Here is a 17426-nt window from a genome sequence, read left to right as displayed (position 1 = left end):
ACCTGCTACTGACCCACTGAAGTTAAAATGTGATTATATACTTGCATTCTAAAACCATGCTGAATATTTTACAGAAGTATGAAATCTTAACATGCTGTACATACTATGTAGTGTTAGAGTCTATACTTTTAATGTTAATTCATGATAAATGCCTGTGAAATTGTATAAATATGGAACTTTTCTTTAATCGTAAATTAAAAAAAATGAATACAATAACATACTATTGGAAGATACAGAAGGGATGTTGTGAAAGCGTTAAATAACTTAAGTCTGGCAGAGAATCAAGTTTGGAGTAGCATCTGAAGAAGTCCCCAGTAATAAGGGTGGGGAAAGGAGTTTAAAATCCTGTACGTTTGCTGTGGTCAAGGGAAAGGGAAAATTACCTTGAAGTTAAGCTATACTCTGCAGTGGAGAAGATAAGGAGAAAAAAAATTGGAGTGGGTAATAAGAGAGAGATATTGAAGAACTGCACAGAAAAGGCTACAACAAGCACATGCTTAACTTCAGCTGGGAAAAGTCTGTGGATCACCAAACAGGCTACAGTCTGCTTCTCATCTTGGATTAATGCTACTGATTTGCTTCTTGTGAGATAAGAAGCAAAGAGCATTGTATACCAGCAAAGTGAAGCTGTAGTCAGGCAGTAGCCATTTAGCAAACTCTCCTTTTTTCATCACCTTTGACAAGCTAATTCTTTTTTTCAGTAAGTACTGCTTGATTTGCTTCTAATTTCAGAATATCTGCCAGAATACTTTGTCCATAAATCATCAGGCTCTACTTACTAGTTTCCCCTCAATTGTTTTGGCAGCACCGTGTATAGCCACAGACACCATGAGTTGACATTTCCTGTAAAAGCACCACTTAAATTTCACCAATACCTAGTTGCACACTGGACAACTAGTTTGCAGTGGCAAGCACTGCCCCCAGAGTTTCAAACCAGATACTCCTGACATTACTTTATATTCTCTCCAGATGTCTAATTAATAAAAAAAATGGTCAGTTGTCATGGATATGCACTTTCCCACTATCTCCATTACTATCTTGGTGGATATGGGTATTCTGAGCCAATGTACAAATTGCCACAAATGTACGGACATGTTACTTCTCAAACAAACATACAGTATGTGAGAGATGTATTTACACAATGTCACCGGAAGCAAACCTCTCACATAAAAGCAGTCCTAATGTCAATAAGGTTATCAATAGTACACACGCTGCACCCATCACACATAATTCAAAGCAGACATACTCGCAAATGCTGAGGCACTTAAATGCAACCTTCCTAGGAGGCATCAAAATCTCAAAAAAACTACAGCCATAGAGGCGAACCCAGACACAACCCAAGCACACCAAGACATAAGACATGCAACACATAGTTCTCAAAGTCAGTGTGTGCTAAACAGTCACAGCCTAATACTGTCAATGCCAAGTCTAAACAAGAAGATGCATGCCGAAGCAAGCCTCCCTCAGTATGGAGAACATCGATGTCTGTGCTGTGACTGAAACCTGGTCAAGGCTCCTGAGAGCACCCCAGCACTATCAGGTTATAAACATGCTACCTTCTCTAACTCACTTCAACTCAGGAGCCTTCCTGAAGACACTGACACTATGAGTATGAATGTCTCCTCCCAACACCATTATATTTGGCTTCCAAAACCACCCAAACATAGACTGGGAACATCCCAAAGCCCCAACACCCCCAAGGCAAGGTTCTTGAGTTCATAAACTCAAATGCTATGGAACAACTAGTCACCATTCTAAGAGAGGAAAAAATATACTGATCATGTCATCACAAACATGGGGACAAAATGCTCCACACGGAGTATATCCTCTCATTGGTGAGACCAGAATTAATTAATCTCACACTGATCCACATCCGCCCCCACCCCCAGCAAAAGACCACAGTGAAGAACTTCTCAAAAGCAAACGGCATCTCCTGATCATACTATCAAAAAACTACACTCAAAATAAAATCATCCCAATGCCAACTTTGAAAAAAAAATAATGAACACAAAGACAAGACAATCAAGCCTTCTTTAGCTATTAGAAAAAAAACCTGAGTGGAAACTAGATATGCTCAGAATTAGTCCAAAAAAAAAAAAAAATCACTGAACCACAGACATTGCCAACATACTGGCAGACAGGTTGTGTGCAAATCCCAAAAGGAGAAATATATCAGGTGAGCTGCCTTCTCTCAAAAAAAAACAGCATCAATGGGACCGACGGTGTCCCCGGCCGTGCTACACTTAACTCAATGAGAAACAAACCCACACATAAGCCTGCTGTTTAATCTAGCTTTACATACAGGATACGCCAAAGAATGGCGTGATCCGCAACTGTGGTCCCACTCACAAAGGCGCGGTGCTTCACGGACCCAAATTATGAAGGCCAAGGCAGTTCCAGGGCACAGCCTACCTTGACCAAAGCGTTGACACAATGCCCCACGCCCCTCCAATCATAGAAAAACTCACCAGCAGATGTAAACCCCATATGTCACAAGATGGGTGCCAAACTAACTCAGGACAGAGACACACAGGGTTAGGTTAGAGTTGCTGCATGTCAGACTCTAAGCCGCTGAAGTGCAGGCAAACATAGGGGGGATTGTGGCTGACAATTTAATTGACACTGGCACCCACACACTCCATTTGACACTCCATCAGACAGGACATCCTCCCAGGAGAGGTCTCATAAATGGTTACACAGTGCCAGAGCCAAAATAAGCTAAATGCCAAAATGGAAAAACAACCCTTTGGGAAAAACCACATAGGTGGTAATCCATTAAACTTTCTGGAACACGGATTGGAAGAAGCTATCAGGGACCCAAGTTGACCCAAACCTCCTTCTGACACTCACATTGCCAAAGTGGTTAGGAAGACCTTCTACCATGCTTCCCACCTGATCATGAAGAGGATTCATCCAGATCGAGAGAGGTCATTGCCCCCTGTACTCTTCACTTATCAGACCAATGATACACCTGCAGCAAGTGCAAAGACCCCAAAAGTTCCTCACCAAAAGGATAACTCAAACATATGCCCCGACTGAAGAAACTCCAGCTCTCAGCTCTGCATCGCCTACCTGCTCAGAGGTGATTGTGCCCTGACACACAAGGCCATCCATCCAACTGAATTAATGGACATGCTCCCTCAAAAAATCCAAATCCACCAGAAACCCCATAGACCACTTAGATGAAAGAACACACAAAAAACACCCTCAGTAGCCCTGAATGCACTCTTCAAAATTACACCCTCATCAACACATTTCATGGAGCCTCTACTTCTACGACAATAAAGCAAGCTACCACAAAATCCAACATTCTGGTCATTGGAGACTCCATTGTGAGAAACACTGATGTTCCTCTCACCAGGCTGAGTAAGGAGAAGGTCACAGGCACTTGCTTATCAGAGGCTATGATCCACCATATTATGCATGCTCTCAAATCATTAGACCACAAGTACCAATATGACTCAAATCATAGTCCATGTGGGTGTAAATTACCTGAGACATACATCCATAGACAATATGAAAAGAGACATCATGGAGTTCTCTGAATGTTTGTCCCAAGCTGGTATAAGCCTAGCACTGAGCAGCATTTTACCTTCTCCAAGGATGATGCCACAATATGAACAAAAGACACAGACTTTAATAAATGGTTTAGTTTCTGTTGTCATTCTAAGGAGGTGGAATATTTGTCAGCATGGAAGGAGAATGTCAATACCTCTCCTCTCTAGGCTTTCGATTATTAGCTAAAACATTGTCTTCCCCATAATACATTTTTTAGGGAATGCCAAACTGAAATTACTTCTGACATAGCAAATCATAACCAAGAAAATCTGAAGGTGTTACTGCTCAATGCTAAGAGTCTAAACAAAAAGACCCCACTCCGTAGAAGCTCTTTTCATCCTAGAAAATGCTGACATTTGTGCAGTCACTTAGACATGGATTAAAGCCAAGGAAAGCACACTTTACAGTGCAAAGTTATAATGCCCTCCACACATTTAGACTAGTTATGGCACATTCAGGGACTAAAGATGGAGATGTCTCAGTTTACATGAAAAATAAATATACCTCAAGGCTGGTCAAACAGGACAATGCACTTATGCTTTTTCATTCTCAAATCACCACAGGCAAAATCCAATACCACTTCCTTGCAAGCTACAGGTCCCCCATATAACCCAGGAAAACCATACCATGTATTTAAACATATTGGAAACACTCACCATGCAACCAAACAACATATTCATTTGTGACTTTAATTACTCTGTTATTAACTGGGAATCTTATACAAACACAGACTGCACGGACACAGAGATTTCTGTATTTTGTAAACACAAACTCCTTGGATCCAGACTGTGAATGCACCAACCTGGGGTGAAACCATACTGGATCTGGTTCTCGTTAATATGGGAGGGTGCTGCACAGCCCCTAGTGTAATGTCATCTCTGGTAAGGTCAGATCACAAAATGATCTCCTTTGAAGTAAAAACAAAACCTGGAACTCCAGACAACCCTGGAATATTCATAAACTACTCTTAGACTAACTTCCTACTATTAACTGATAACCTAGCAAATTTTCAAGCCCCCATAAACCTTGAGAACACTGCTGCTTATGCAGAACTGTTGAAACCCTATACAAGCATGTTAATTAGCTGCATAGAACAACTGTACCCACCTGAAAGAAGTACAGAACTAACTCAGAAAACAAGCCACCCTGGTGGGATCACAAAATCAATAGGCTGTATAACAGAAGGAAGAAAATCATGGCAAAATTAGGAAGTGCAGCACCCAGCAGGATAAAAGCACTCTCATCAAACTAAACAAACAACTCAGACGACAAATAAAGTCTATTAAAGCCAAATTTGGCCTCCCAGGCTGCATTCTTTAGCTATGTCCACAACTTTAAAGGCAATACACAATTGTGTACAGAGCTCATTGTTAATGGACCCACCTAAACCGAGCCAGAAGATGTAGCAAACCTACTGGCCAACAAATTTAGCTTCAACTTTCCCCCTCTCTCCCAGTCAACCTTCCCTCAAGAAATACCATCAAATATAACTCCCCTTGTTGTAACTAGGGAAGAGGCCCTTGATGCTCTATTTAAGGCCAAGAACACTGCATCAATGGGCCCAGACAATATCCCAGGATGCCTTCTAAATAGCATGAAATATGACTTATCAGGACCTCTGGAATTTCTATTTAACTGTAGCCTCCAAACAGGCTTAGTCCCTCATTAACGAGGAACAGGAAGAGTTATCCTTCTGCACAAAGGTAGGCCAGCTACAGACCCTGGAAACTACAGACCCATAAGTCTCACTAGTCTCACATACAAAACCATGGAAAGAATTATCATGAAAATGATCAATAATGACATAAGAAACCTTAGGACAATGGACCCAACCCAATTTGGTTTCAAGAGCAGATCATGCCTACTCAACCTGGTGGACTTCCTTGAGAAGGTCACCAAAGCAACGAATGAGGGGAAAAATGGTTCACATTGCTTATCTTGACCTGGCCAAGGCATTTGACAACACCTGACTCGGGCATTGTTGACAAAACTGCAGAAGTTAGGTACAAACCCTTATGACACCTGGTGGATAGCCAGCTGACACACAGACAGGACCCAGGAAGTTAGAATTTGGGATTAATGTGGCAGATCATAAATGAATATATGGAATAAATTATATAATAAAGAGGAGACGTAGGGAGGATTACATGGTTATTTGGAGTAGATGAAGTGTAAAGGATATGTGTGAGAGAATAAGAGATTCTAATGTTGTAATGGCTGAAAAGGGAGACTACTAAGGCATGGAAGTCAAGAGGCATTAGCAGACTCCATGTGGAAAAGCCAGGGCAATGGGTATAGCAGGTAGCAAGAAGTGAGTATAAGTATAGTTAAAACAGCAATGGGATGCAGCATGGAAAGAAAAAGGCATTGAAGGGGCATAGAAGGGCTGTTGACAATGAGAGGCGAGAGGTGCGAGAGTTGGGAATTGCCCCCATGCTAAACATAAGCACACAGCCTTCTTCAGCTATGTCAGGAATACCTGAAGTAATACCAGACAAATTTCTACCTTAATATAAAGCAGCACCACATGCCTAACTCTAAGGAAATGGCCAGCACATTAGCTGACAGATTAATCTGAAACTTTACTCCCTTATGTCTTTCCAATTATCTGCAGCACATTACTATGCATATGCCACCCCAATAACCTCTGAGCAAGTCCTCCCTCCAGGGCTAAGAATACTAGCTCTGTGGTACCAGATACGTGCCAAGCTAACTTCTTATCAGACCGAACATAGTCTGATTGATTTGTTATCAGTTCTGTTCTATTCTATCTCAGCACCTCAACTGCATTCATGCTAGAGGCATGGACAACTGCTACAGTCATCCCACTTCACAAAGGGAGACCCACTACTGATCCAGAAAAATATGGATCTAGACAATGGTGTGCATCATTAAGGAACTCTAATAAAGACATAGGCAGTCTTCAAACCATGGGCTCAATCCAGTTTGATTTAGTTAAAGGTAGATCCTGACTCCTAAATGTGGATAACTTTATTTAACAAGTTGCCAAGGCTTTTGACTAGGGCAAATCAGCTCACACTGCACATGTGGACTTGGTCTAAGTCTCTGATACCATTTGACATTCTGGCATTATTGAAAAGCTAATCAAAGTAAATGTAAACCCCTATGTTACCCACTGGATAGCAAACTGTCTCACAGACATAACTCAGCCTACAAGTGTTGGAGGCCCACTATAGAAAACAGTACAGTGGAGATCTGTAATAGGGTCAGACAGGTTTGGAATTTCTTTCTCTGTTGTGAAGGCTGATACCAAGAGCATATGGCTGACAAATTATGCTGATTATTGCAAACTGGGAAGGTCATAAATATCTCAAGTGACCACTTGATTATTCAGGAGCACCTAACATGCAGCAGAAAGAGATGCTTAGACTACAGCCCGTCAAGAAATGTAGCCGTGTGCCCTTTGATAAGCCCATTAACTCCTACTGCTATGATATATGATACCCTCCCAAACAACTGACTCAATAATTATTGATTTGGGTACTTTGACAATGAGTTATCCTTTGACCACCAAATTAACACTCTTAAGAAATAATTTTATAAAGTCAGACTAATCACCAGGAGAACATCTTCTAGATTGAAGAAAGTCATCATCCCTTTCTACTACTCTCTTATCAGGCCAATTACAGAGTATAATGTACCATTTGGTGAGCATACTTAACTAAACACATGGTAATGCCTGAAAACACAATATTCCTTAACTAAGACCATCACGGGCATGACCACCTTGAGCTACCAGACTACCTTAATGTGCTCTCACTGTTTTAGGAGTCATACCGACTTTTGAAAAAGGGACCTCTGCCAAGTTTATAGAGCCTTGAAGGGTCCAGTCCTATGCAACCTCATTACATCCACTAAACTAATAAATACCTAAACACCAACTCAAGAGAGCTACACATCCACTACAATATAAATAGGACCTGCTTGAAGGATAGGTATCTACCACTGAGAATAACTACCCCTGGAAGTAAAGTGTAATAGTTACCTGACTGTTTTTAAGTGCAACCTGGATGAATGAATGGTCAGTTGTAAGTACACCCAAAGTCTGGCCCCTTAAACCCTTATGAAAATAAGACATGACAAAATCCTAAAGAACTTTTCCTGTTGGTGGCCTGGCATAAAATGTATGTTGCAATAGATTCAATGTGGGATCATGTGACCAGGCCACAAATGATTTAACAGAGCAACAGCCTAGCATGAACCTATGAACCTATAACAAAGAGGGCTGACAGGTAGCAGAAAGGAGCAGACCTTGTAATCTACCATAGAAGCAATGATGTGGTAAGCCTGGTAGGTGAATAATGGAAATTCATCAAAATGTACAAACTTTTTATGTGAAATGAGTATGAACATGATGTTTGGGACAAACTCTTGAAATGTTCCAAGTGCTCGCTTGAAGTACTCCTTAAAATGGAGAACATCGACATTTATGCTGTAACAGAGACCTGGTTTACGGCAGCAGAAAGCACCCCTACACTATCAGGCTATAACTCTTAACACCTTTCGTCCCCAGAACTTGGACCGAAGCTCCAAAGGTGGTGGTGTTTCCATATTCATAAAGGATGCTCACACCTCCAGACAGGTAGTCCAACATAACGCATCAAAGATCCTTCAGGTGTAGCTAACACTGGGAAAGATAGGGATTCAGGTTGTAGCCTGCTATAGGTCCTCAACAATGTCCCAACACTCGCATTCCATGTTCCTAAGCACCCTGGAGAACATTAGGGTCCAACCTAACACTCTCATGCTGGGCAACTTCAACTACCCCTCCATTAACTGGGAAAACTGCTCATGTACCAATACACTTGCCCAACGGTTCCTGGAGTTCATTAATTCCAATACCCTGGATCAGCTCGTTCTTATCCCCACTAGAGGTAGCAACATCCTTGACCTAGTCATTACTAACATGGGCGACCATTGCTCTACACCAATAGTCAGCTCCTCCCTGGTTAGATCTGACCAAAAACTAATCCCCTCGGAAATCCACCCCCCCAACCCCTCAAATGTAACCACCATGAAAAACTTCTCCAAAGCTAACTTTGGGCTCCTAAAAAACAGAGGTGGCTAACTTCACAGCACCCATGCAAATGAAGAATAGTTGCACGACTGCCAAATCATACACCAATGCACTGTACGAACATGTATACAAATGCGTGGATCTCGCCATACCCAATAGAACCAAGACACTCTCCTCCAAGAAAAGGAAGCCAATCTGGTGGTCCCCTGCCATAAACAAACTCTACAACAGAAGGAGGAAACTGATGCAGAATAAGGTGAAGTCCCAAGACTGAAAAAACTCCCTTATCAGCCTCAACAAAAAGTTGAGATCCCTCAAATCCTCTAAAGCTAGCTATGAAAACAGAATTGCAGCAGACAGTAAAAACAACCACAAGGCCTTCTATAGTTATGTAAAGAATTTCCATGGCAATACCCAGATTTGCTCTGAGCTACTGCACAATGGTACCTCCTATACCAAGCCAACAGATATTGCCAATATACTGGCCAACAGATTCAGTGCCAATTTTACCCCCCCCCCCACAAAGAACCAATCACAATACCAGCAGATTGCCAGGCACCCAGTATTACTGCTGCAGAGGTTGAAATAGCACTGTCCAGGGCCAAGAATACAGCTTCTATGGGACCTGACAATATACCTGACTGTGTTCTACATGAACTACAGAGTAAACTGGCACCTCACTTGTGTACCCTGTTCAATCACAGCCTCACCTCAAGCTTTGTCCCTACTGAATGGTGCACTGCTACAGTCATCCCTTTCCACAAAGGAGGAGTGACTACAGACCCTGGGAACTATCGCCCCATAGCCTGATGAGTCTGATATGCAAAGCTATGGAACGCATCATCATGGACCTAATAAACAAGGATATAGGGAATCGCCAAACTCTGGATCCCACACAGTTTGGTTTTGTGAAGGGTAGATCATGCCTGCTCAACTTGGTCGACTGCAGTCACCAGAGCTGTGGATGAAGGCAAGATAGTTCATACAGCCTACCTTGATCTGCCAAGGCCTTTAATACTGTTCCCCACTCAGGAATCATAGAAAAACTCACTAAGCTAGGCATCAACCCCTGTATCACTAGGTGGGTTGCAAACTGGCTCACAGACAGAACCCACAGTGTGAAAGTAGTTGACTCCAAGTCAGACTAGTCACGAGTTGAGTCCCACAGGGTTCGGTCCTGGGTCTTCTCCTGTCTGGTATCTATTTCCCTGAAGTCCATGTCAACACGAATGGACTCTGGCTGACAAAGTTCACAGACGAATGCAAGTTGGAAGGTATTTTCAATTCCCCAAGTGAGGTTGACATCTTACAGAATGGCCTCATTGAGACCAACGACTGGTGTCAGAACCATGGCCTTAAGCACAATGCCAAAAAATGCGTCATTATCCCCTTTGGGAAAAACCCGGTTCCTGTGAATTACCACACTGATCATACTCCACTCAACACAGAAGGCATTACAAGAGATCTCGGAACACAGGTTGACAGCATCCTCTCTTTTGATCACCACATTGCCACTGTGGTCAGAGAGTCCTTCTATGTGGCACATCTCATTACTAAGACTTTTGCATCCAGGAAGAAAGAGGTCATGGTCTCCCTCTACTTTTCCCTCATTAGGCCACTCATTGAGTACAATACCCCATTTGGCATGTACCTCACTAGACACCTGCAACAACTGGAGGGGCCACTATAGTACCTCACATAGAGGATCCTAGGCCTTAAACACTTGTCCTATATGGACAGACTCAAAAAACTCCAACTATTCTCTGTCTCATATCGCCTGCTTAGAAGAGATCTCTGCTTGACTTACAAAGCCATGTCTGACCCAGCTCTGTTAGAAATGCTACATCTAAAGAAATCCCAATCTCTCCGCACCACACACTCCAGAAACCTCAACATCATTACCACAATCAACAGAACGTACTGGATGGACAGGTTCATAACCCAGAGACTGCCCATGCTATGGAATAGACTTCCCATACATGTCAAGTAGAGCACCTCGCTGACCCTCTTCTAAAGGGATCTTGATGAGTGGATGGGAAACAGAAAATTCACTCCGGGGAATCACTCCAGTGGCTTTAGTTGACAGAGGCACTGGGAACTAAGGTCGGGTGGCATGATGCAAAGGTAATCCTATGGCTAGGCTTGTAAAGGCTCCAGGGCCATTAGCCAACTACACACCTATGAACAACACAAATTCAAGAAGAAGCAGAAGTGGATTTTTATTTTGTAAGGATGGAATATGTATATGTTTTGCTCAATTATTTGAATGTGATTTTCAAACAAATAAATTTATACAGGAAAAATAAATATTCAGTGGCATGTACAGATAGACAACTATTCATTGAACAGAATAACCAACTAGCAGCAAGTAGAAATGTTTATTTAATGCATGTAAATCATTCTTTATTTGCACTAGTGGTAAAAATGTAATAATTACAAATATATTTCAATTTTATTATTATTAATCAAGATCATTTTAGTTTTAGGGCCCATGTGAAGTCTTTTTTAACTGTGAAAAAGGAACAGCTAAATCTGTGAAGACAGTTCAGGTCAATGCTTAGGTTAAAGAATGGGCAAAAAGGATACTTGTTGGATAGGGAAAAACCTGAGGGAAGCCTCTGATTTAAACAGGCATTTTTTTATTAGCTGATAGTTGATTACTTTGTTAAAAAGGTGTGGGACTGTATCAGTTAATTGTATGCTACCAAAATTACCCATTTTCTTACAAATGTACATCAACTTTGTTGAACCATCATTCAAATGACTGCTCTTTGACTGAAGCTTTAAAGTTCAAATTAAAATTAACAAAAGTAGTGCCTATGCATAAAGGAAAAGTCTTGTGTTACTGAAAGGTTGCACCTACACCTCTATGAAAACTAAATCAGAGGCTATTGAGTTTTGAGAAGAATTGCCTTCCAAGGGATACATTTCAACGGGTTCCTATCGCATGATCAAAAATTGTAAACGGGAACGCATATTGAGTGAACCCGATTGGTCGAAATGTCACACACGTAACACGGAAATCGCCGTAGGGAATATTTTCCCTTTACTTCAATGCAGTGCGATCTCAGAGTAGGAATATTAAAGTAGCGGGGGTGTTGGGGGTGACCCCCTGCTTACAGCGTTTAGGTAAGTATAGTTTTTCATTTTTTTTTATTATATTGTGGATTTTTATGAATTGCATAAATAAGAGGTTCAATTGAAAGATGTTCCCTACTACAGAATTTTTTTTACAATAAGGAAACATGCTGCAGGTCATTTTTGGACATAGCAGATATTAGACACAAGATGTGATTTCCATGTTTGAAATGCATGCACAAGAAAGAAACACAACAGCATAACAGTACTTTGAATGAGACTAAAGTTGAAGTGGCATTAAAACTAAGACAGCAAATTGCTTCAGTGAGAAGCTCTAATTTATGTAAACGGTAATGATGGAGTGATCCTTTACGGAAGCCAATACATGAAATTAAACAAGTATCTTACTAAGAGTTGTGAAATGTGATGCATATTCCAGTCCCATTCCTAAACAAATGGTGATAGTTCTACAAGGCTATAAGCAGTGAGACAAAACCAATGCTACTCTCAAATAATTTTGCAAAATTACATTAGTATACAAAACTACAATAGGACACAGGAAACGTCTAAAAAGACACTGCCTTGAATTTTAATGCAGTGCATTAGTGCATGTTTGACCTTGCTGAAACAGACTGAACAAAGGAAGGAATCACTCACTTCAGAAACAATCTTGCAAAATTGTTAGTGTCAGGTATACCCTGGTTAATTTGGAAACAATGTCTAGCTTCTTCTCAGGGTCCACATTTCGGGTGGTTTCCCCTATATGTCAGCCCACAGAAACATCCAGTTCATATCTTATAGCCTCTAAAGGTGAAACTATAGAACAACTTGTATGTGTTAACTGTGTAATTAACAACAAGTGTGCAGTAGGGTGTCTGCAGTCTTACATCAGAAAATACTCTTTACACAGTTCTTCAAACATATTATTTCTCAGAATTCAGGTTTAACTATAAATGTTTTACTGTTCTTGAAAACCTACATTCAGTAACAGTTTCCTTTTGCACAGCAACTCCTACTGGATCATAAGTTATAGTTTAAATGATTTTCATACAGGAACTACTAGAACAATTACATAAATAAATGTGTATGTGTGTATATATATATATATATACACACACACACACACACACACACACACACACACACACATGTAATATAAAAAATAATTTCAAGTGGTGCTAAGATTTTATTGTTTATGCTTAACATATACCCTTTATCTCACCCTGCTCCATCAGACCTTAACCAATACCCTTTCAGCTAAGGTAAGTCACACAATATTAGTTTAGTACTCAAATATACCAATAGCTTGCTTGAACAGCAATAACAGGATAAACAAAATAAGAACCAAAAAATACAATGCCCTTTCACTCATCAGTGTCATTTAATTTACGACGGCGTTTACATTACTAGGCCTAATACCTACATTACACCAGTGTCTTAATAAACAATATCCACTGCCATCCACATAGACAACATGGCAATCCCATCCAAAGGGACACAGTCCCTAAAATACCAGAAAGTTCACTGCACTCTTGTGGTTACTGGAACAGGCCCACTGAGAGGTGAATAATCTGATGTCCACTGCGATGATCACCTTCCCTTCCTACTCCGCCTTCTGCAGCTTGGCCTATACCTTGGGATAATTGACTCCGCACCTTTAAAGGGGGCAGTAGTGGGGCATGTCCAGGTTTTCAGGAAAGGTCCACTGCCGCTACTAGGTATGCCTTCAAATACAATACCCATCTCCATTGTTTGGTCAATCCATCAGCTCCATTATGGGTAATTGGCCAGGTTTAACACTGTAAACAACACTGAAACCAAAACTAACTCCAGTTTCTTTCACAGATTACAATGAAGCAAGTTATGCAACACGTGGCACATCTTACAGTAATCATGAAACAGTGGCAAACCACTTTGCAACTGAACCATAACAAAGGGCAAATTATTATCTCAGGGATAAAAATTCAAAGGTGGATATTGCAGGGTGATACTTTGTCATTGCATCCGTTTTCTATTGCCCTTAACCCATAAAGCTGTTTAACAGAATAGACTATGGTTACAGTTTGTCTCAGAGAAAAACAACCTTGCTTAAAGATTCCTTGTCTATTTTTTGTGGATGACTTAAAACTGTATAATTCACTGGATAAGGAGTTGAAAGCACAATTACATATGATATAAGAATGTCATTTGGTCTTGATAAATATGAAACATTTAACACAAGAAATCAGCAACACAAAGAAAAAATATGAACCTGGAACAGGAATGTGATATAAAGGAACATGGGCATGAGGGAGTGTATACATACTTGGGAACAGATGAAGGATCAACAAACATGAACAAAACTCAGTAAGACATAATACTTCAGAAGACTGAAACTGATATTAAAAATTGACTTCACATCTAGAAATAATGTCCAAACTATAAATCAATTTGCTCTTCCTGTTTTAACGTACAGTTTTGAGGTGATCAGCTGGCACCAAAAAATGATTGGATTGACTGGACACAAAAACAAAAGAAAACACTTCAAGCTTATGAAATGAAATATAAACATTACTGTATACTATGATTATAAATCTCTCTCTCTCTCTGAAGGAGGTACGGGCCCCCTCAAAATTGATTACATGTATAGATCTGCAGTTGTGGGACTGCATATATAGTCTGTTGACCTCAACAGATCCAAACAGCGAAAGATTTAAAACATGAGGAGAAGTCCAAGGTGGCATCTTTGCTTAGAATAGTAGAAGCATTTTGATGCCAAGCTGGTAAACAGAAATCAAACCAGAAGTAGACAACAAACACCTGAATATGCTAAAATCACAAGAAAGAATACAAGAAGGATCATATGAGAAATAAATAAATAAATGTAGAAATATCCATAAATATGGTAGCAAATCCAGAGATCTCCTGGAACAACTTCACGTTGACCAAAATTTGATGCTGAAATGGTTAAGGAGAGGTGAACTGAAACCAAAAGATGAAAGGTTAATAATGGTAGCCCAGGGCAGTGGAATCTGTATAAGCTGGTTTACAAAATCCATTGAAAAGGTTGAAAAAAAACAGGCAAATGTAGGTTCTGAAAAAAAGAACTGTTACACATCTTGTTGCTGGGTGTGATAACACAATTGGCAGAGGGCCTACACACTGAAGACCACAACAACGTGGCAAGACTGTTGAACTGGGAGTTGTGCAAACACTACAATACAGAAGTAGCTGAGAAGTATTGGAAATGAACTACAAAGCATTATATTGAATGATAAAATATATATCACATTGGATCACCTATTACCAACAGTTCAAAAATAGATGCTATAACACTAGATTCAGCAGTCCATGAAAAGATATGGAGTAGCACTGATCACTGAAATGGCTATACCCAGTGATTAGAGTGTCTTTTGTACAGATCAACACAAAGTTATAAAATGTTAGGATTTGTAGGCAAAAGCAACAGCAATGTGGAAGAAAGATATTCAGACATTTCCAATAGAAGAAGGAGCAACGGGTCTAATAAAAAAGAACTTACACTCTTACTTAGACATGCTATCAATGCATGAAGCCCTGTATGAATTACAGAAGGAGGCAATGCTGGGCAGATTGCTGGAGTGGAGAAGAGCACTCTTGGCTAGCATCCAAGTCGGAAACAATACTAATTTAATGAACTGTAATCAAACCCCGACTTTGGAATGCAGTCCATTCCGGTCATGGTATTAGAAATCCAAAAGACTTGGAGAAACGTTGCAGTAAAATTAAACTGAGAGAAGCCATTTCACATTGAAATCTGATCATGTGCCAGTTTAGTGTCCTGACAGAAAAAATAGGGATGCATAAACATGTATCCTAAAACTATCTGGCACTCTACACTCTGTGTCTGAAGAGCTACTCAATGAGTGAAGATTTCATAGGGTTAGCCACTTACAGCACTATGGAATTGGATGTGTAAGTGGTGCCTTCTGGAAGACAGGCACTGTAACATCAGACTACTGATGGGCCCTGACAGACAAATAACACATGCAAGAGCCATGGTCTAAAATTCAGTATAAAAATGTATTTTATCCTTCAGGAAAATGACCACCTCTGCAAATTACAACACTGATAACACTCCCCTAAGGGTAGACGCAGTGGTAAGGGACTTGTGTACTCAGGTTGACAGTAACTTAAACTTTGCGCACCATGTGTCCATGGTGGTGAGAAATCCATCTCCATGGCACAACATACAAGCAAGGGCATGGCATCCAGATCTAAGGAGATTTATAGTCCCACTGTATTCCGCTCTCATTAGACCAATAATTGAATACAATACACCCTTTGGCATGCACTTGACCAGGCATTTGCAACAGCTGGAGCAGCCACAGTGGTTCCTCCTAAAAGAATATAGTGTGTACAAATATATCCTTGCAGACTGCCAAAAAGCCCTGTCCTGTACTTGGTCTCCAACAGACCACTGAATGGCATTCTCCAATTCAGGATTGCTCTACTACACATTTACAAAATAAACAGCACTAGAATTCATCTTCTTTCGGCTGTTCCCATTAGGGGTCGCCACAGCGGATCACCCGTTTCCATTTCTTCCTGTCCTCTGCATCTTGCTCTGTCACACCAACCACCTGCATGTCCTCTCTCACCACATCCATAAACCTTATCTTAGGCCTTCCTCCTTCCTCTTTTCCTGTTACCTGGTAGCTTCATCCTTAGCATCTTTTTCCCAATATCCCTCCTCAGCACATGTAAAAACCAATGTAATCTTGCCTCTCTGGCTTTGTCTCCAAACCTTCCAACCTGGGTTGACCCTCTAATATACTTTTTCCTAAACCTGTCCACTCTCGTCACACCCAGTGCAAATCTTAACATCTTTAACGCTGCCACATCCAGCTGAAACAGCACTAGAATTACCCAATCTAAAAATGTAAACCTTCTCTGTGACATAAAACATGTTTGAGGGACAGGTATGTGTCTCAAAGAAAACCACTTCTCAGGAATCGACTTCCTATTCATATGATACAGTGCTCTTCCCTAAGTCTGTTCAAAGGCAGTTTGGACCAATGGGTAGGAAATCACAAATTCACCTCTGGCTTGTTGCTTGTGTTCCTTATGGACAGGGGCAGCTTGTAAATGCCATAAGGCAAAGGCATATACAAAAGCTGATTTGTTCTTGGGCATTGACAATCTGGGCATGAATAGCTAGGTTCAAAAAGGCTCTATGGCTGTTAGCTTAGTAATTTCTATAATCCTAAATAACGTACGACTAATAACTTCTATAATCCTAAATAATGTAGGACTCACACCACCTGCATTGAATACTACTATTATGCTCTGGCCCACAGTTTTAGAACTGTTGTTATGGAAAGACCACTTCCTAGTACTACACACACATGCAGAAAAGTTCCCTTTTGTTTTTATATCACATCCTTTTCAGTTTTATTTAAAAACATGTTTTACAATATTTGGATACAGTCTATTTTATTAATTTGTCTTGCATTAAAAGCAGACTTAAAATAAATCCTGGAAATGATCTTGCATTTGTTGAAAAGATTATTGGTGCAGCTAGCACATATAGGTTCATAGGTAGGTACTAGGCTATTGGCCCTAGGGCCTACATAAGCCTAGCCAAATGGTACCCTGGCTTTTGCCTCCCAAGAAAATTATTTTCCTGTGCCTCTGTCAAGCAAAGCCACAGAAGTGATCCCCAGGGTGAATTTCCTATCGCCCATCCAATCATCAAGATTTTTCTTGAAGAGTGCTAATGAGGAGCTTTGTT

The 17426-nt window shown here is 40.6% G+C and overlaps 1 protein-coding gene across 6 annotated transcripts in view; it reads right to left on the bottom strand.

Moving 5' to 3' along the window:
• INF2 (inverted formin 2) overlaps nucleotides 1–17426 on the bottom strand; it is a 735156-nt gene that overhangs the window by 363607 nt on the left and 354123 nt on the right. The gene's annotated exons all lie outside the window — the stretch shown is intronic.

The sequence above is a fragment of the Protopterus annectens genome, chromosome 6.part0 (genome assembly GCF_019279795.1).
Source record: "Protopterus annectens isolate FY-2018-M chromosome 6.part0, PAN1.0, whole genome shotgun sequence".
NCBI classification, from domain to species: Eukaryota; Metazoa; Chordata; order Ceratodontiformes; family Protopteridae; genus Protopterus; species Protopterus annectens.
This window is presented reverse-complemented; position numbering and strand designations above follow the sequence as displayed.